This window comes from Labeo rohita, chromosome 25 (genome assembly GCF_022985175.1).
Source record: "Labeo rohita strain BAU-BD-2019 chromosome 25, IGBB_LRoh.1.0, whole genome shotgun sequence".
Classification (NCBI taxonomy): Eukaryota; Metazoa; Chordata; class Actinopteri; order Cypriniformes; family Cyprinidae; genus Labeo; species Labeo rohita.
This window is the reverse complement of record NC_066893.1, coordinates 7,845,413-7,867,058: the sequence shown is the minus strand read 5'-3', so window position 1 is coordinate 7,867,058 and position 21,646 is coordinate 7,845,413. Positions and strand designations below refer to the sequence as shown.

General features: G+C 37.8%; 1 protein-coding gene across 6 annotated transcripts in view; it reads right to left on the bottom strand.

Annotated features, from left to right (window-relative positions):
- The window catches only part of tjp1b (tight junction protein 1b), a 170,232-nt gene that overhangs the window by 54,025 nt on the left and 94,561 nt on the right, over positions 1–21,646 (bottom strand). The window contains exon 1 of one of the 6 annotated variants that reach the window (XM_051100267.1): positions 11,320–11,869. The exons of the other annotated variants lie outside the window; for them this stretch is intronic. The gene's annotated coding sequence lies outside the window, so the exon portion shown is untranslated. Of the gene's footprint in view, positions 1–11,319; positions 11,870–21,646 lie in introns of those variants that run through there. 6 annotated transcript variants of the gene reach the window in all.

The window sequence follows — 21,646 nt, the reverse complement described above, 5'->3', positions numbered from 1 at the left end:
TTCAGTGCATCCACCAGAGATGGCCAATTCCAAGTGTTCTGTAACTAATGCTACTTACGTCGAATGAGCACACTCGAGATCTGTCAGATCTGCCGTCCAGGGCATTAGACAGTCACTCTACGGAACAACAGGCTGAATCATAGAAATCTTGTGTAAAAGAAAAACCAAACAGCACAGGAAGACAGTAATCCAGCGAGTTAAAGCCTCAAGAGCTACTGTAATACCACAAGAGAACGTCCTTGAAAGATGATTCACATGAACTGTTTATTTTTCTTCTTGAAGATGCATTACATACTCTGCAGCAGCATTTTAAAGGGATAGTTCACTAAAAAATACAAACTCTATCGTAATTTACTCATGTTGTTATATGCAACACAAAAGTAGGTATTCAAGAAACGTCCTGAGTCTGAAAAAAATCCTGAGTCTGAACTTTATTTTAATGATTTTCCTTGTAACTAACTAACGTATCTGCCATTACCATTAGTCCTTGACAGGCTCAGACTGAAATTGTTTTGTTCAAAAGAAATAATGGTAAATTAAATACTAGGAAATGAATATAAAAAAGGAAATATACAAAGACAGTTTACTACAGAAAACTACAGTTCAGTTCAATTAACAACAAAAACATTAAAAATGTTCCAAGAGCTGGTCAATTAAACAGGGCTCGTACTGCAAAATGAAATTCCAGGACCTTCAAGGAATTTAAGCACTACTTTTTTGGTTTTCAAGGCCTGAAATCAGAGATCTCACTTATCAACCAATATTGTTATAATCTTTAATTCAAAATAAAAAAAATAATAAAACAAAATCATGCAAATACAGTACACATGCAAAGAACGCAAAGGATGTGGCAACTTGAACATTTGAAAGGATACTATGACAATATTATTGCTTTCCTTATTTTTTTCATGAATATATGATTGACCTGAAGAATGAAGGCTATATGATACACTTAAAAAAATTAGGAGTTATCACACTTGTAGACTCTGGCTCCAAATGAATCACTACTGTTCAAACTCGGGCTCCAAATGAATCACTACTGCACAGACTCGGGCTCCAAATGAATCACTACTGCTCAGACTCGGGCTCCAAATAAATCACTACTTCTCAGACTTGGGCTCCAAATGAATCACTACCGTGAATACTCGGGCTCTAAATGGTTCACTACCATGCAGACTCAGGCTCCAAATGAATCACTACTGCTCAGACTCTGGCTGCAAATGAATCGCTACTGCACAGACTTGTGTCGGGCTGCAAATGAATCACTACTGCACAAACTTGGGCTCCTAATGAATCACTACTGCACAGACTTGGGCTGCAAATGAATCACTACTGTGCAGACTTGTGTCAGGCTCCAAATGAATCACTACTGCTCAGACTCTGGCTCCAAATAAATCACTACTTTTCAGACTTGGGCTCCAAATGAATCACTACTGCTCAGACTCTGGCTGCAAATGAATCACTACTGCGCAGACTCGTGTCGGGCTGCAAATGAATCACTACTGCACAGACTCGGGCTCCAAATGAATCACTACTGCACAGACTCGGGCTCCAAATGAATCACTACTGCTCAGACTCAGGCTCCAGATGAATCACTACTGTGCAGATTCAGGTTCTAGATGAAACACTACCACGCAGACTCGGGCTCTAACTGAATCACTCCTGCTCAGACTCCAAATTGTCATTGGCGCTGGGATATTTTGGATTCATTTTTCTATATTGGAAAGAATTACAGAAATGTTTGCAGTATTCCAAATCGCACACTTATGTGGTTCTGTGGCGGTTAGGATGCCACCTTAGATGGTAGCTAAACATGTTAGCAGTAAACAGAGAGGTAGCTTACTTGGTTTTGAACAGAGCTTAGGATTTATCCTGTTAACCACATCATTACTCATCCCTCAGTTCCTCCTGTCGGTCTAGGCAAGCTGCCAGCCGGCTCCAGAGTTGGAGGGTACGAAAAGAAACTAACACAGGAATTACACAGCATCAAGAGAAGTACAAATGGTTTGTTGTCTTAACTAAGACAGCTTTAAAAATATATAAGCTGTAAAGAATATACAAAGGCCTCTATGTATACACAAGGATAATTTATACACAAAACATCGGCAACTGACAAGCAGAAACCCTACTTAAGGGGAAACACAATACAGTACTTCGGACAATCTTAAATATTCATAAACAAAAGTGTGCAAAACAAGACGACTGAAGCCCAACTGGGAAAAGTTTGCACTCTAGAGAGCAAAAGGGGGGTAGGGAGGATTTATGCCCATCTTAAGGCTGATCGGCGGAGTAAAAACGCTGATGCAACATACCCTGCACCATTTTGTCAGAATTTATGGGTGGTTTCCATGGGCCAGGCGAAAAGCTAACAAAGGGACCACTTGATTCCTGTTGACAGTAAATCTTAGTTCACAGTTTCTTCTGAAGTTTCAGTTCAGTTTACACAAAGCTGAAAAGCACTTTAGAGATTCACCAGTTGTCTTTTAATGGCAGAACATGACTGGGCAATCCAGTTCCTGCTCAAATTCAAATAAACACACATGCAAAACAAACTCTGACAGTGTCTTCAAGCTCCATGACTAAGCATGACAACACTGCTTTAGCTGAAAAAAGTCCCATTGTACTTTGGTTAACAGCTAAAAGGAGGCAAAAACCTGATGAGGCAGCATTTTGAGGTTGTGTTTGTATATGTAAAGATTTGTAGCACTGTAGCTACTCGTACTAATTGGTCTTGAAAACAAAAAGGATAGAGTGAGAGAGAAAGATAAGGTTCTCTCCTTTTCTAATTGAACGGTGTGTCTCGCACTAATCATTTGTCAATCAATCTTCTTCCAGTAACTTCCAGGCAAAATTAACCAGAAAGGAGCAATATGGGTAATGGTAAGCTAATAATTAATGATTTAGACTCTAAATGGATCATTACAGCTCTGATTCTGGCTCCAAATTAATTACCTCTGCTAAGACTCGGGTTTCAAATGAATCACTACTGCAAAGACTCAGGTTTGAAAAAAAAAAACACTACTGCTCAGATGCGGGCTCCAAGTGAATACTGCTCACATTTGGGATCCAAAATGTTATTTGGTTGCTAAAATGTTCTGCATGTTTTTTTCTCGTTATGCGGTTTCTGGGGTGTCATGAATAGTTTCTAGATGATAATGAATTTTGCTTGAATTGCATGAACTGAATTTGATTTGTGTGGGGAATCTCTTGTACAGAGCAGTAAGTGGATGCTAAAATGTCATTTGGTTGCTAAAAAGTTTTGTTTTTTCCCCATTGTTATGTGGTTTCTAGGGTGTTCTGGGCAGCTTCTAGGTGGTAATGAATTTTGTTCGAATTGCGTAAACTGAATGAATCTCTTGTACAGAACAGTGAATAGTTGCCAAAAAGTTGCCAATTACTTACTAACATATTCTGAGTATTTTTACAAACTGCTATGTGCTTGTTAGGCTGTTCCTGGGAGATGTTCAGTGGCTCACCTCAAGTATTGTGAAACTCTACAGAATTGAATTGAAAATAGAGCCACCCATGTGGAGCGGTGCTGTGGGTGGATGCCAAAACCATTGCCGCATGGTTGCTAAGATCTTCTGAGTGCTTTTAGCACATAGCTGTACAGTTGATATTGGTGGTGACAAATTAGGCCAAATGCTACCATCAAACTACATATTTATATGAAGTGCAAGTCAAGTGTCACTGAGATCACAGTTCTGCTTTAGCATGGTGCAGTTAGCATGTGATAGAAAGTTCCTCCAAAAAGACTGTCTTTGAATTTAGTGTAACATAAGTTGATCTGGATAAAGCAAAACATGATACATCAGAACAGACTTCTTTTTTTAAAGTCTCACTTCGTTTCTCACCACACTATAAAACAACTGGCAAGTATGTAACAAGCACAGTCGACCTTCACTTTTACTCCATTTACTGTCAAAAATGAAACACGACAGAAATTTCAGGATGCCCATAGGCAGCAATCAAACGCCTCACATCATACGTGTCATAAAAGGATTACTTTCTGATGGGAATCACTGTAACGACTGTCCTGATGCTGCTGTATAAATGTATGAGAGCCCTGTGGGCTCCAGATTCATTTTGACAGATTTCCTCAATCAAGAGATTCCCACGCTAGAGATAAAACTTCATTGCATCAATTCATCAACCCGCTCAAGTAGCGAATTGCTCATCTGAGGAAAGTCTAGATGGCAAGGTTACGAAACAAGTCATTTGCTGAAGATGACACCACATTGAATGGCCTTTGATGTATTTTGGAGCATTATCCTAAAAGGTGTTAGCTTTGTGAGTGACAAGACACCAGCTTACTATGCAAATACAAATTACATTTTAAATACATTTTTTCCAAAGATGGTTTCTATCATTTTAGGTAGTTGCTGTATAAAAAGGGTTGTCATGATTGCAAGCTTGCGATGGGGACTGCGGGAGTTTGATACTGACTTTGATATCATGGCTCCACCTCATGATCACTACTGCACAGATTCAGGCTACAAATGAATGACTACTGCACACTCAGGTTCCAAATGAATCACTACAGCTCAGACTTGGGATCCAAATGAATCACTACAGTGCAGACTCAGACTCCAAATAACTCACTAATGCTCAGACTCAGACTCCAAATGAATCACTACTGCACAGACTCGGATCCAAATTAACCACGGTTGCTCACACTTAGGCTCCAAATTAATCACTACTGCATAGATTCTGGATCCAAATGAATCAATACCGTGCAGACTCCAATGAACCACTATTGCTCAAATTCGGGCTATAAATGAATGTCTACTGCACAGACTCAGATTACAAATGAATCACTACAGCTTAGACTTGGGATTCAAATGAATCTCTACAGTGCAGACTCAGGCTCCAAATGACTCACTAATGCTCAGACTCCAAATGACTCACTAATGCTCAGACTCCAAATGACTCACTAATGCTCAGACTCAGATCCAAATGAACCACTACTGCTCAGACTCTGGGTCCAAATGATTCATTACTGCACAGACTCATTCTCCAAATGAATCACTACTGCACAGACTCAGATCCAAATTAACCACGGTTGCTCAGACTTAGGCTCCAAATGAATCACTACTGCATAGATTCTGGGTCCAAATGAATCAATACCATGCAGACTCGGGCTCCAAATGAATCACTACTACACAGACTCAGATCCAAATATACCACTACTGCTCAAATTCGGGCTGAATTAATGAATGTAAATGAATAATAAATGAATGACTACTACAGACTCAGGTTACAAATGAATCACTACAGCTTAGACTTGGGATTCAAATGAATCACTACAGTGCAGACTCAGGCTCCAAATGACTCACTAATGCTCAGACTCCAAATGACTCACTAATGCTCAGACTCCAAATGACTCACTAATGCTCAGACTCAGATCCAAATGAACCACTACTGCTCAGACTCTGGGTCCAAATGATTCATTACTGCACAGACTCTGTCTCCAAATGAATCACTACTGCACAGACTTGGGCTCCAAACGAATCACTAGTGTTCAGACTCAGGCTCAAATGAATCACTACTGCTAAGACTCGGGCTACAAATGAATCACTACTGAGCAGACTCGAGCTTCAAATTTCATCATTGACGCAAGATGACAGCGGCCATACTGGGATGTTTTGGATTCACTTTTCTATTGTGTCATCCATCTTTTTTTACAGTCTATTTCATGCAGACGACGTGGATAAGCTACAACACAATAAATATGTCAGCAGTGTGGTTACACTTCATCATTAGCAAAAATGATGGTATGGAACCATTATATACAATTTGTTTGGGTAAAATACGCAGTTTGATGCTGAAGAACTTACTTTTTGACTGGTTCAATTGATCACCTAAGAACACAACACTACGAATAGCATTCAGAGATCAATTACCCAAATTTAATTACCGAAACATTGTTTTTGGGTAAATGAAAACTTGGAAAATCACTATTTGGAATGTGAATTGAATTGGTCACACCCCACTGGAAGTTTAATTGGAATTGGATTGAGCAGAAGACGAATTTCTAAACTTGATGTCTAGCAATGGACAAGCTGTACTCTTGAACCCTACATGGGTTTTTCTCAAAGAGGACATTGTGCCCTGTAATAAGTGTAGTGTAAATCATACTAGATAAATAGGTCCACTGTTTGCACACATATTAATTCTAAATATGTGTTCCCAGAAGGACATGAAGCACATTCACCTACGCCTTGGTCAATCAAATCCTCACAGTGCAGAAAGAATACTGGCTTAACTGGCAGCCAATGCTCTATACTGTCAGAGGTCTGGACGCATGGGCAGCCATGGACCCTCTCACAGATGGATCGGACAGCTGAACACAGTCATAATGAGTGGTAAGGGCCAAACTATTCCGACAGGAACCTACCCAAGTCATTTTAATTAATGATACAGAACAGGGGGTGGAAGGGGTTATCAATTCGGACAGAGCCGGAAAAAGTCAATTATAGGAGGATGCACAGATGGTGTACGTATCTGTGGTTTTTACGTAACGACAACTATATGGGAGCGATCTGACAAGGAGGATGGTAAAACTCGGATCTGGGATAATTGGCTTGCAAGCGGCATGCAAACAATTCTTGCGTAAGTAACTTGGCCTTCTAATAGTCTGACTCCAGAGACTCTTTCAGAGATAACGCCCAGACCTGAGATACCCCATTAAAGCGGCGAAAGATATCCGCATCATTAGGGTGGAAATGTGACAGAGTTGTGTGAGTGATTCTTTGCTTACCACCAAGTCGCCTCCTCTTTGTAATGCGTGATTGAGGCATTGCGAATAGTAAGTGTCAAGCTCTTTCTAACCGCTAACAGTCATTACTATGCTGGTGTGAACTGAGGCAGGGATTCAGCGTCTTTTTAAATCTGGATATGCAGCACATTATCCCTCACCACAGGAGAGTGAAATCGAGAGAGCGAAACGGAGGAAGCAAGAGGGAGGATCTAAAAATAGCTCTCTGGTTGTCGCCATCGGGTTCAGATGCAGGGAACTAGCGGGCCCGCGATGCGGACGACATGAAGATGACGTTCAGGGGAGACGCTAGGAGACACGCAGCTAGATTAAGCTAATTCACAATGACGACAAGTACTGTTAGAGAATTTCGGGGGAGCTGTGCAAGTGCAGGTCTGAGATGATATGGAGCTAATCCAGAAATGAACGCAGCAGTACCAAATTAGATACTATGTTGGCCACTGAAAAAAAGAGGAGCTTTGATTCACAAGTTGTGGAGAAATGACCTAGTTTTCTCTCAGTGCTACAAGAATAAAACAGCGTGCTTGACAGAAGAATAGTTGGGATGCACAATAGTTTGGAACCATATAAGTATGAGCTAATATTAATATTTTTTAATCATTACTGGTCAAATTGCCTCATTACCACCAATTTTGGGAATTTTATTTTAGTTTTTACCATCATCTAGCACTACCTAGGGATAGCACAAGCTCATGGAAAATAATAGCTTTTTTGTGTTTGTTTTTTTGTAACTATTTATCAGAAAAAAGTGAACTGGAGCAATTTTGTAGAATAATTTAATTGACTTAAATCTAAGTAGTGTGGCACAAATAATGGGCAGAATTACACAAGAAAAACATAGGAAAAGCCCTCATAACTTGATGTGAAGGTCAATATGAATATTTTGAATCTATATCAAATAATTTGACCTTTTCATGACATGGCAGTGTTGAGGTTGTAAAATGTTGAGTGGAACATAGTACAAAAACAATACTTATATTTAATTAAAATTACTTATTACTTATTAAAATTATAAATTATATTATATTTACATATTAATTTATTAATTAATAATTAATGCATTTTAATCTGAAATATATATATATTTTTTAATTATAATAACAATAATAATAATATTCCAATTAAATGGAAATATCATAAAACACCTTTAATAATGGTCAGTATGACCAGGAACATTCAGCTATTAAGAGAGTATCAGGTCAGTTTTAATCTCATGTTTAAATCAGAATTAGCAACTGGCAACATATTTTATTACACAAAATTACAGTAAACCGTACACAGATTTTTCTAAAGAAACACTGTTGAACAGTGACACCAGCAGGTATAGTTACAGAGGGAGTCCACGTCTCTTTTGCCTCTCCTGAGCCTATTGAGTTTTAACTGAGAATGAATGGGGGGAAAGTCACATGATAGATAAGGGTGTGCAATACATATCGTCTGTGATAATATCGTAATTGTTGTTTTAACAATGTGCAATTTTACAACATCAAGTATATCCTGAAAAGCAAACAAAACTCCTACAGACTAGTACATTTACAGACTGTTATTTCATATGGCTAATCAATATCACACAAAGAGTGCTGCTTTTTTTCTCCTAAAATCATTGTGATTACAAATGTAACATTGATTTTATACAACAGTTTAATAAACAAGAATATTAAGAGACTTACATTTTAGACACCACATTTTCTGACAAAAATAACTTGAGCCACATCACTGTTTTGCGTCTCTGAGCAACATGATGGTGTTTCATTCCTGAATGATTCAACCGTTTAAATGAAACGGTTCAATCGCAATGACTCACTTATTAACAGTGACTTGCTGCCACCTACTGGCGGTTTTAATTCTACATGTAAAGCAGGGGTGCTCAATCCTGCTCCTAGAGATCTACCTTCCTGCAAAGTTCAGCTCCAACCCTGATCGAACACACCTGAACCAACTAATTAGGATCTGAAGGAGCACTTGATAATTACAGATAGATGTGTTTGGTCAGGTTTGGAACTTAACTCTGCAGGAAGGTAGATCTCCAGGAGCAGGATTGAGCACCCCTGATGTAAAGTATCTTTTAATTTCTAAAAAAAATAACAAATATCAGTATTCAACAATTTAGGCAAGGAGGATTTTTTGCAGAGATGAATTTTGTTGATATTGATTTCATTTGCTTGCTAACAGCCAAAATGTCTTATTATTGTAATTGACTGGTTAAATGTAAGATTTTGACTTTAAAGACAATGTACACTGTTTGAAAAAATGTCTTATTAAAGGAAAAGTCCACTTCTAAAACAAAGATTCACATATAATGTACTGACCCCCTTGTCATCCAAGATTTTTATGTCTTCCTTTCTTCAGTCATAAAGAAATTATGTTTTTTGCGGAAAACATTTCAGCATTTTTCTCCATATAATAGACTGATACGGTGCCCCGATTTTAAACTTCAAAAATGCGGCTTTAAACGATCCCAAACGTGGTTGTAAATGATCCCAGCTGAGAAAGAAGGGTCTTATCTAGCGAAACGATTGGTTATTTTCATAAAAATAATACAATTTATATACTTTTTAATGCCAAAGGCTCGTCTTGTCTTACTCTGCCTGGACTGTTTTTTCCGGTTCATGACAGTTAGGGTATGTCGAAAAACTCCCATCTCATGTTCTCCCTCAACTTCAAAATAGTCCTATATTGCTGTGTTACTTTTTTTGTTAAGGGTGTTTGATCTTCTTTGCATGTTCACCTCGCAAACACTGTGTCTGTACTTCTGCAGTGATGTAGGATGATCTTGAAATGATTTTTGAAGTTGAGGGAGAAAGTATGATACCAATTTTTAGACATACCCTAACTGTCTTGAGCCAGAATACACAGTTCAGGAAGAGCAAGTCAAAACAAGCATTTTAGATTAAAAAGTATTTAAATTGCATTTTTTAAATGAAAATACCCAATCGTTCCCCTATATAAGACACTTCTTCCATGCAATTGGGATCGTTTGAAGCCGCATTTATACTGCATTTTGGAAGTTCAAAATCGGGGCACCATATCAGTCCATTATATGGAGAAAATGCTGAAATGTTTTCTTTCATACTTCTTTACGACTGAAGAAAGAAAGATATGAACATCTTGGATGACAAGGGGGTGACTACATTATATGTGAATCTTTGTTTTGAAAGTGGACTCCATTAAAATGTAAACATGCCAATAAAAGGTAAAAATTTATTGGAAAAGATTCATTTCACCACACAGAATATGGAAAATATCAAAAATTCAGGAGTCAGTTTTCCATAGTAGTCCTTAAGATGCAATACACAATCAGCAAAATGTGGTCTAATTATCGTTATCGACAAAATATCAGGATATCATTTTCGGTCAATATCGCACACCCCTAGAGAGGAGGCAATGCCTCCTTCAAGATATGATTGGATATGACTGGTTATGATCAGCTTTCCGCCTCGTGTCTGTATCTGCTTTCGCAAATCAGACTGAATTAACAATATAATAGCATTAATGGGAAGACTGATTTAAAAAAACAAATACACAATTCAGTTATAACCACTTTGTTACGTCAAAACAAGACATGAAATGACATGAAAACATGATCTGTGGTAGCTTTTAGTGAGTAATCAGCTTGGGTGAAATTTAAGGTAAATCTCAGTGTCTGTGACAATATTTACACAGTTTTGATGACTGAAAAAATAGTTAAAAGTTAACTACTAAAAAGATTAGCTGAACATAAGTTCACAAATATAACATATTGTTTAAACAGTTACTGCCTTGAGTTATTATTTTGGAATACATGCTGGAATAAACCTGATGAGATTTATACTTGGCTTTAATAAATAGAACTACACTAAATATATATTTATTTTTCTGACAGTATAAGTAATATTTACTTTACCAAGAAGTCAGGTAACAATCAAACAGGGGTTAAGTGTTAGGAGAGCCAGAGAGAGCAGGAGCTGCATTGGATGGCACAAACAAACCCTTCTAAAGAACATTGCGTATGTTGACTGGAAGCCAAAAGAAGACGAGGAGGGTGGAAAAAACATCCAAATGTCTCTCTTAAACACACACACACACACACACAGCACCTCAAGATCTGGCATCAGACCCGCAACACGTAGGAGCTGATGACTGATGACTTCAGAAATGGAGAAAGATGTGTCTCAAAGTGCTGACGATGGCTAAAAGCCCCAATCGGGGAGCATGTGATCCAGCTATTCAAACGTAGGAGCAGAAAAGCTCACAGCAAGGGGAGGTGGTTCCCAGAGGACGTAGCGACATCCTGCACATACGCACCCCGGCAACGTCATTGCAGATTTACGGTGCTAAAGGCACGCCAAACGCTGCAGCTAAATGAAAACTAACAGCTCGCTTGAGCCTACCATCAATTTGCCCAACTGTTGGAGCACTTGTTGTACTCCTCCGAAGTATTAAGAAACTAATGCTGAATGGTTTCATGCATTTCAGAGCCAAATCAGGTTCAACTTAAATGCAAGTTGCTTCCCTATGATACAAATCCAACCATTATCACAAAAATATCAACAATAACTTACAGCCGTTAGATCATCTCAGAAGAACATATCTGCAGCTTTCTTCAGTCACATGCATGGTCCAAAACTAGGGTCCCGCAGACCCGTGTGCACTCCGGCAAGCCTCCAGCCCTCATACTGAACCTGGCTGATCACAGCGAGATCCCCGACTCAATCGGCACGAGGCGGGGGAGGGAGGAAGATAGTGCAGAGAGAGAGGGGGAAGGGAGGGAGAGAGAGGTACAGACAAAAAGAGAGAGTCCCTGCCCCGATGTATCAAGCGGCGGCCAGCCGAGAACAGCAAGTTACTGTTCAATCACTTCGGAAAAGAGATGAGGCGCATCCACCGCCGGCATCGATTTGCTGAGCAGCTCAGGCACTTTTAAAAAGTACTCCGCGCACTTCCAGTAAAGTTGCGTGGGTTTGTTTCAAATCGTGTTTTATTCTCGCCGACCTCTTCACGGCGAACGTGAGCCTCTGAAGTAAATCCCCGTGGCCTGGCAGCGTTCGAGTGAGTAAGTGTGAGTGTGTGTACTGAGCTGCAGCAGTGTTTCACTGTAGAACTGCTCTGCTCAGTAGGAGCACAGATCCATCTGCAGTAGAAAGTGCTGTATCGGTGTTAACCCTTCGGGTGCCGCGGGAGCGGGACAACATTTCAAAAGCCCTCTAGTACTACTATCTATGTATGCGATACTAGTATCGCACTCCCTTTCACTACGTCATCCAAGATGTTCATGCTGTCTTCGTTTTGGAGGAAAACATTCTAGGATTTTTCTCCATATAGTGGACTACAATGAGGATCAATAAGTTGAAGGTGCAATTTGCAGTTTCAATGCAGTGTCAAAGGGTTCTACACAATCCCAGCTGTGGAATAAGGGTCTTATCTAGCAAAACGATCTGTCATTTTCAAAAAAAAAAAAAAATTATTTATAACTTTTAACCGCAAATGCTTGTTTTGCACTAGCTGGACTTGCATGCATTAAGTAATCACACTGGAAAGGTTGCACGCGATGAAGTTGCGAATCGAGTAATCTGTCGATTATTCTGGCGAGTAATTGGATAATTAAAATTAACTTTTTATTAATAAAAACAGACCTAACTGAACAATAGCCTTTAAAATGATTAAAAATGGATATATAATAGCAATGAGGTAACAATAATTAGTTCAAATAAAGCATCAAAAGCAAGTAATCATATGGTTTTATTGAAACTTAAAACTAGAGCTGGCAAATGATTAACCGCGATTAATCGCATACAAAATAAAAGTTTGCCTAATATATGTGTGTGTACTGTGTGTAATTATTATGTATATATATGTATATGCACGTTGCGTTTCCAGATAAACATTATAATAAAAACAAACTCACAACATGCAGAGATGTAGTTTGAGATGCTCTGCACATGTAAATGATAACAGTTTGTGTGGAGCAGCATTTACTGTGAACGGAGCAGCATGTAAATAATCAAAGTGCATATATTAAACCTGCATTGTATATATTTATTTAATTGAATCATACCGTTTGTGAATTCACTACGGCATTTTGTTTTTAATAATTTCAAATGGGTTTAATATATCATGTAGCCTTGGAAAATTGTCTAATAATGTGTTTCATGGATTCTCGTCAGTGGAAAGCGCCACTTCCAGTACTTTCCAGTATTATGCAATCAAGTGTTTTTTAAATAGAGTACTCGAATCAAGGAATCGTGACAGCCCTAGAACTAACCGTGCATTACCCTTTCCAACATGATTACGTAATGCAGTAATCGCAGAGCTAGTGCAAGCATTTTTGATTAAAAAGTAGATAAATTTGTATTTTTTGTATAAATTTGTTTTGCTAAATAAGACCCTTATTCCTCAGCTGCGATCGTATGGAGTCCTTTGAAGCTGCACTGAAACTGCAAATTCTATTTGACTGAAGAAAGAAAGATATGAACATCTTGGATGACATAGGGGTGAGCAAATTATCAGGAAATTTTCATTCTGGAAGTGAGCTAATCCTTTAACAACTGAGTAAGTTTTGCAGTACATTATGCAACACTCAATTTCAAAACATAAGACTTGAAACAGTAATGTTTCAATATGTATAAGCCATAATTGAAGAACAGTAGAATGCTTTAGTGACAGCTAAGCTTAACTTAAAACCTACTCTGTGTACATCCCTGCCTCCAAACTCCCCAAAAATGTTGGAAATTCAATATGCATGTGTATCTCCTTTGACAAGCTGTCAGACTGGAACGCACGGGCCCAGAGTGACGACAGATTCCACGCACGTTTTCCTTTCCTCGCTCCTTCACGCTGTTTAGCACAGCTACAACACAGGATTACTTTACTATCAATAGAAGCAGCAGAAAAATATTGTGCAGAGTTCATAAAACAAGTTTACTGCTATTGGTTGAATACACAGGTCTTTCTGCTGAAGCAATGCCATTTGAAGCCCAACCAACTAGTTGCGCTTGTAGAACACAGGTTGTGTCAGCATTTACTCGCTAATTTTTATAAAATTCCAGCTTGATTCTTGCACCATACAGTGAGTTGAGTGCAGAAGATCTTCCTCAGTTCAACAACATGACTAGACAGCCTGGCGAACATAAGCAGAGTTTTGTCAGCTATCTCCATGCTGCCAGCTCGCTGCACCTCGTTTCGAAAGGCATTCGGCAGCGTTGTGACAAATATGTCTACGCTAGAGGAATGAATGTAGGAGTTATGCAGAAAACGACTGCACTACCGAACCACAATGATCTGATAAGACGCTTTTAACGGCTACAAATAATCTTAAAACTCAAACTTTCTAATTTGATTGATGTTTTAGTGGCCATTCATAAAGAATTGCTTTTGCATTTAAAAAAAAAAACTAAGATGCAGGGCGATGGAATGAAAAATTTAAACAAAACAAAAACATAGCTGCAAGCAGTGATTACCAGGGTTCAAGTGCTTAAGGCATTTAAGCACATAAGGAAAAAGATGTAACACATTATTTAGCAAGGCTGTATCCACCTAAATTAACAATAATTTTTTTTTGGCAAATCCAAGTAATTTACCATAGAAATATGATGTCTTAAAACATTGCATGCTTGTTTAGAATCACCTGTCGTATGTGCTCAGCAGGTTTTGTGAAGTGTTGAGTTTTCCTTTAGGCTTTATAGGACTTGGGGTAAATTTGGACAGGCCCCTTTTCCAAACGACCTCATTATAGCTTCCCAAAGGGTAAATATTAACATTTCTTGATAATAATTGGCCTAGAGAGTTCAAATAATTGTACTGCAGTGTTTTTATTTCCACCTAGGACTAGTTCGCATAAGTAGTTTTTTTTTTTTTTTTTTTTACATCTTCTCAGTCATTTAACAAACGATTTGATTGACAGCAGTGCTTCTGGTGGCAAAGTTGTCCAGAATGAGGAGTTCTATTGTATGATAATGAACATCAGACAGACGTGCGAAAAACTGCACAATGTACAATCATTTATGCCCTTGAAAAATGTCATATCGCCCCCCCCCAGTGGCCGATTTCTTTTAAATGTCTCTCAGACCTTTGAGTCTGAGAGTCGAACAGGCCCACCAAGTTTTGTTCCAATCGGCCATCCTTGTCTAACAGATGCCCAAATTGCGTCGGCCAATGGCAGCCATGTTTTTTGAGCTATGCAACTGTCTTTGTAGACACTTGTGGTACTTTGGGCGAAGACGTTGCAAAGTGAGTTTCATGTTGATAGGACAAATTGTTGTGCAGTTATAGCCATTTATAGCACCACCAAGTGGCCAAGCTCTGTGATTTTTGTCCTGTGACCTCAGATTGAGCTCTTACATAAGTGCTCTGTGTTTGGTGGTCATATCTCATTCTGTTCGGGAGTTATAGGCATTTTACTAAAATTGGGCCTGCCCCTTTCGAATGTTTTGGTGTCCCTTTGCAACGGTGAGTCGAAAATGCAACTTTTTTTTGATAATTACTGATATTCACTCTTCAGAGAATCTTTCTGCACTGGTTTGGTTCTGATTGGGCCAAAAACCTCAGACTTGTTCACAAAAGTAGGTTTTTCAAAAAATATAAGACACTTGAGCCTGCGACTGACAGTTTAGGAATTATGAGTGATTTCGTACTTTTGATCGCTGTAGCGCCCCCGTCAGGCCGATTGGGGCGAGCTTTGGTCACGTTGTAGGCGGTGCGAGTAATACCATCCCTCTAAGTTTCGAGTCTCTACAATTTACGATTTGGTCTGCACGATCAGTTTTACATGGAGATTGCTGATCCATGGCCATTCCAACAATTACAACAGGGTTTCAGCGCTAGTTGGTTTTGTTATAAGTGAACGTTAACAGCTAAGAATGGAAACATATGCGTTCAGTACATTGAATCTGTATGTTAGGTCTTAAAGTGACAGCAGTCTAATATTCCTATAAATCTATATTGACAGTTTTTGCTGTGGTATCTTTGTTAAAATCATAGGCAAAAAATGTTTTTGCATGGAAACCAATGCCATGGTTTAAGGTTATGCTAATATGATCTGATCCCAAGGTGGCATGTAAGATTGACGTCTTCCACATCCGCTGAAGGACTTCTTTGGGGGTGAAAACCGGGAAAAAATGTGACACCACTAAAGCGTCCACTGTATCGAAAAGGCTATATATAACTGAAGGCTGCTGACTCTACAGTATTATAAAGAGCCCATAGGTAATGATTAGGGCTCAGGTTTCACGGGAGCAAGGGGACACGGTATGGATGGATGGATAGATGCTGTAGTTCATTTCCATTCAATGACCTCTAGCAGTGACATTCATGTAGACTGGAAAAAAAAAAAAGTGTATGTGTGTAGGAATGTAAAAAAAATACCTAGTGGGTGTAAATTCTTCAAACCAAGGCCAAAAATGACTAACAAAAACAAATCCAAGACTATAAAAAGCATCCAATAAAAAGCAACAATTTCTAAATGCTGCTAAATTATGTTGTTATAGTAGCCTTGATTTCTCAAGGACATTTGATATTTTTTATAAGCTGCGTTTTTTAAAGGCACTGAATGAATGTGAAACATTTTTGGAGTAAACAAGGGTGATTTCATTTTTGGTTAAACTATCTCTTTAAGACTGCTGCACCTTAAGTGTAGGGGAAGTCATACAGAGGCAGTTATTTTTAGGTTCTCAGCTGGTATCAGAGGGGGAGACGGGGAATCTCTGATGATGGCCAGACCACCAGCAACGTCACACTTGTGCCTGAAAGATCACGTCAGGGATCACTCACTTCCTGTCATTCCACAGTGACATGGCTAACTTTAGTTCACTCTCTTAATGGAATCACATGCTTCAACTCACAAGCGACTACCAGAGCAGAAATTCACAAAGCACAAACTGTTTAACAACAAAAACGCTACGGGTCACACAACCATTGGCATCAATAGATAATTTTTGTTCAAAATTCTTTTTTTTTTTAAATTTATAGTCATTGGCTGTTGTTATAAACTGATATTATGAGTGCTAACATTCAGTGTTGCCAAGTCTGCAGTTTTCCGGTGAAAGTGGGCTAGTTTTATACTGCTGTTGTGGGTTTTGACTGTGAATTTTTGGGGTGATTTTGACATCCAAGTTTTGGTCAAGATTAAATTAGTTTTGAGTACCAATTGGGCTGGTTGTGTTACACAGACCTGGCAACACTGCTAACGTTCTCCCATACCACAGTATTGAACAGTATTTTATTTCTGATGCATTATTATTAAAATTCTAAACAATAGAAATAAGCCAATTATTATTTTTATAATAACAGCTGATGACTATGGAAGCCCGTTTCCACCACTGAATAAAAAATAAAAAGGTAATTGCGACTTTTTGTGATTCAAACTCACAATTCTGACTTTTTTTCTCAGATTGTAAGGTATAAACTCACAACTGTGACGTATAAAGTCAGAATTACAGGATTTGAACTGGCAATTTCATGTTTTAAAAAAATGTATTGCACTATTCTAAGAAAATATGTCTTTTTTCAATCAGAACAGGACTTTGAAACTCATAATTGCGAGTTTTTAATCTCACAATCCTAAGAAAAAAGAATTGTGAAATCAAAACTAACAATTGCTAAAAAAAAAAAAAAGATGCACACTATTGTGAGAAAAGTCTTTGTGAATGTCGCGTTCTGACTTTCTAACTCACAACTGCGAGTATGTATCACGCAATTCTGAGAAAAAAAGACTGTTTATAAAAAGAAAGTTCACTTAAAAAGAAAGTTTATATCTTGTTTTTCTGACTTTATTGTGCAATTGCAAGTTTGTATCTTACAATTCTGGAAAAAAAAGCCAGGATTGCGAGAAACTTGTAATTGCGAGAAAAAAAAAAGTCAGAATTGTATGATAGACAGTTGCAATTACCTTTTTTTAAATGTTTTATTCAATGGTGGAAATGGGCTTCCATAGATAACCAATAAATGGGCACAATTATAAATCTATATTTAAAACAAAGAAAAAGATCATTACAACAAAATAGCTGGTTCATATGCTACAAGTAAATTTAAAATATGCACAAATTAATTAATGAATTTGATTATCTGTTAAACAGCCAATAGTGTAAATCTATACTAACATGTAAAACATACTAAAATATGCAGAAACAAATGTATTATTTAAAATAAATCATCTGTTAAATTGGCATTAAAACATACTAAAAACCAAAACAGCCTGCATGCAACAAGTGAATTTAAAATAAGCAGAAACAAATGAAATCAATTAATTCAATTATCTGTCAAACAAGCAATGTTACAAATCTATATTAACATTTTAATTAAAATTAAAATAAAACAGAAAACTAAAATAAAGAGATTGTATGCTACAAGTAAACTTAAAATAGGCACAAACAAGCAGAATAATTATTTAAAATTATTATAAAATGATCTAAAATTTTAGATAATAATATTATAATAATTTAAAATAATTATTTTGTTTGTTTCTACACATTTTATGTTTGCCTGTAGCATGCAAAACCAATAAACATTAAATAAATAAACAGCAAATATTTGGATGAAAAGGATATATTTTGGTTTCTACCTTACTGAACTACTTTTTTGTTTGTTTTAAAAGGAATGAACAGTTATTGGCCAATATTTGAAATAATGTCAAATGAAAAGCAGATATTAAGATGGATTTTCTTTTCTCAATTCAACGGTATTTCACTCCTGGTTTTCTTCCTAAACCAGATTTAAAAAAAAAAACAAAAAAAACACTGATAATACAGAAATTTTAATTACCAAAATAATATGATATACAACATCATTTATTGCATTGGTTATCAGTCATAATGTGAAAACAGTTGTTAAAAAAAAAATAAAAAAAACATTCCACCATTAGTGCATTAGTGCAGCCCTTAAAATGTATCAGAAGACACTCAGAAGGAAACAAATCCTTCCATCACATCAATAATCAGAGCTTTTAGATTTAAACCCATCCGACTGCAAGAGACTCCACTCTCACCAGAGTGCATGCTGGGAGTTATCAGAGACCTCCACGGAGCTCGGAGAGGAGCGGGAACGCACTGATAACAGCTGTCCCGGACAAAGACTCGACCCCCCAACAAACACACACCTTCTCCCCTGCCGAACAAAAGCAGAAGGGTCGGCTCCGCCGAGATACGGTTATCGGGCAATCGTTTCACGTAATCAATTCAGAGCATTAACAAGGACGCACGACACACAGTTGTGCTCTGAACTCAATGCAAACAGCCTCCAATGCAAGCACGCAATTACAAATACGTCACACGCACATCTTTCAAACCATTTACAGATGAAATGCTATTTTAATGAATCCCAAAGAGCAAAAAATGTCCTCATTTAGGGAAGCAGAATAATTGTGCGCTCGCACTCGAGTCGTATAAATAGGCACGTGTCTCGGGACGATGCATCTAAAATTGACAGAGGCGAAATTAAAGTGGCCAAACGAAAAAAAAACATGTTCATCAGTCCATAAGCAGCCTAGTCTGCATTTAGCCACTGACTATGAGCTTTCCAGAAACTAATAAGGCTCCAAATGCAAAACTCCCCGGGCTGGTGGATGGCCTCGGACCGTATCGCTACATCCACACAACTTGTTTTCCCGAAACTAGTTCGACAGCTCACTGGAACGAAACAATGTTGACAATCAGAGCAGGTATGTCAGGTATGGGGCGTCTCCTAGCACTCTAACACTGTCTGTGTGTTTCACTGTTTACATTACAGCATCTGGCTTATGTCCAGGTGATAGCGTGGTGAGAAATACTACACTAGACAGCAGGAAGCCAAGGCCTTGTTAACCCCGCTGTCATAGCTGACCTTTGATCCCTCGTGCCGCAACAAATCTGGAGAAGATGCCAGAGTTATACACACATATACGAATTACTACGGAACACACCCTTGCATAACTCAGCCACAGTTAATGTGTAACGTTATGCCGTGTTTGCGCAAAATGACGTGCTTCGACGTTCCCTGTGTTATGTAAGTTAGTTTCAAAATGAGAGGGATGAGAGTGAAACAACAGACGGTTTCTGACTATGTGGCCTCACTATGCAGGAGGAATTTTAAATCCTGTGCTTTGATGTTCGGGACCATTTCTGCTGCAGGGCTTTACTCTTACTTTATGTTTTTTTTTTTTTTTAGGGAACACTCATGCCTTCAAGTTAACATTTTTTTTAGGGAAAAGGCTAAGCTGATAAGTAGGCTTCAGATATATTAAATAATCTATGCTAATAAGATACAGACATAAAAGAACCACCTTTACGGAACAATACTGAATCATCTTTTTAGCAAAATTATTTCAGATTCATATACAAGCCAACACATTTGCAGACAGGATGCCTAATTTGCTCAGTTCACAAAGGAGGTGTTTCATTGTTCAGTTTGTTTATGAATCAGATGCTTCATTTGTTCAGTTCATTCATGAACAATATGATCAAGTCTGTTCAGTTGTTTCAAAAACGAGATACTGTTTGTTCAGTACTGATTCATTTATTTTGTTCACAAACAAAATGCTTAGTTTAATCAGTTTTCTAAAGAACGAGATGCCTCATTTAGTCATGAACGAGATGCTTGATTGCATCAATTGTCTCAAGAATGAGATGCTTCATTTGTTCAGATTGTCCAAAACCAAGATACTTTGTTCACCTTAGTCATGAATAGGGTTGGGTATCATTAGAATATTATCAATTTTGATTTCGCTTATCGATTCAGATTTGTTTCGATTCCAATGTGAATAAAAGATATCATCAACCATATCTATTCTGTTTGTTTTTTGCTAAACATTTGGTTGCAGCTGAATACCATGAACAAAAATCAACAGGCTACATAAAGACAAGATTCACTTAAGAGCTGTTTGCAAAATAAAGCTGCGTGATTCTGGATAAATTGGGTTGTTGTTGTTTTAAACGGAAGTTGTGGTTCTCTTACGATTCTGAAGAAAAAAAACATTAGACAACTAAACAAAAGCACATGTGGTCCTAATTTATAGGTAAATGATTCAGCGATTCACTCAAGATTTACTTGGTTTATTACTGGATGAATCAGCATTTTTGAATGAATAATCAAAGACAAACACATTATTAACAGCCCCCTTTCACCATCTACTGGCATAACAACGTAATCTATAAACCTTTAACATTATTTGAAATGCCAAATTAACTTTCAAAAGGATGATTTACTCTATTTTGATCTCTACCGTACATATCAGAGTTTATATCCAGACTATGAACTTTTATCCCAGTACTTCTGTGATTACACATGACAGTGGCTCTGTTTAGGACAGCGGCAGCACGAATGAAGACTTGAATGTTCAAATCACACTGGTTTGATCGTATGCTGCATGGAAGAAAGGTTGAGGAATCAAACAGATGAATTATTGTAATTTAGGAATAGAATCACATTAGTATTTGAATATTCTTGGTTTGTGATCTTTAACGATCTGTTAAATTAAAATGCTTTGTCATATTGGTGGTAACACATCTATTGCAACATGTTTAGCTTATCACAAATACTATAGGCTACTTTTCGACTTCTGCTCGCAAGTGTAGCCATACTTTGGAGCGCTATGCACTTAGATTACCAAGCAAGGTCGGGCAGATCGCTAGGTTGGGTCCTCACAGAAGAAAAAAAACTGCATATAGGAATCGATAGGCAGAATCGAAATTTTAATTTCACAAGAAGTATCCGATTCCTGACCTTAAGTATCCGATTCTAGAATCAGAATCGATTTTCGATACCCAACCTTACTCATGAACAAGATTCACGATTCATTTCGTTTGTTCACAGTTTACTCAAGAATGAGATGCTTCATTTGTTCAGTTCGTTCACAAACAAGATGCTTCATTTCTTTAGTTTGTCCAAGAATGAGATACTTTGTTCATTTTAGTAATAAACGAG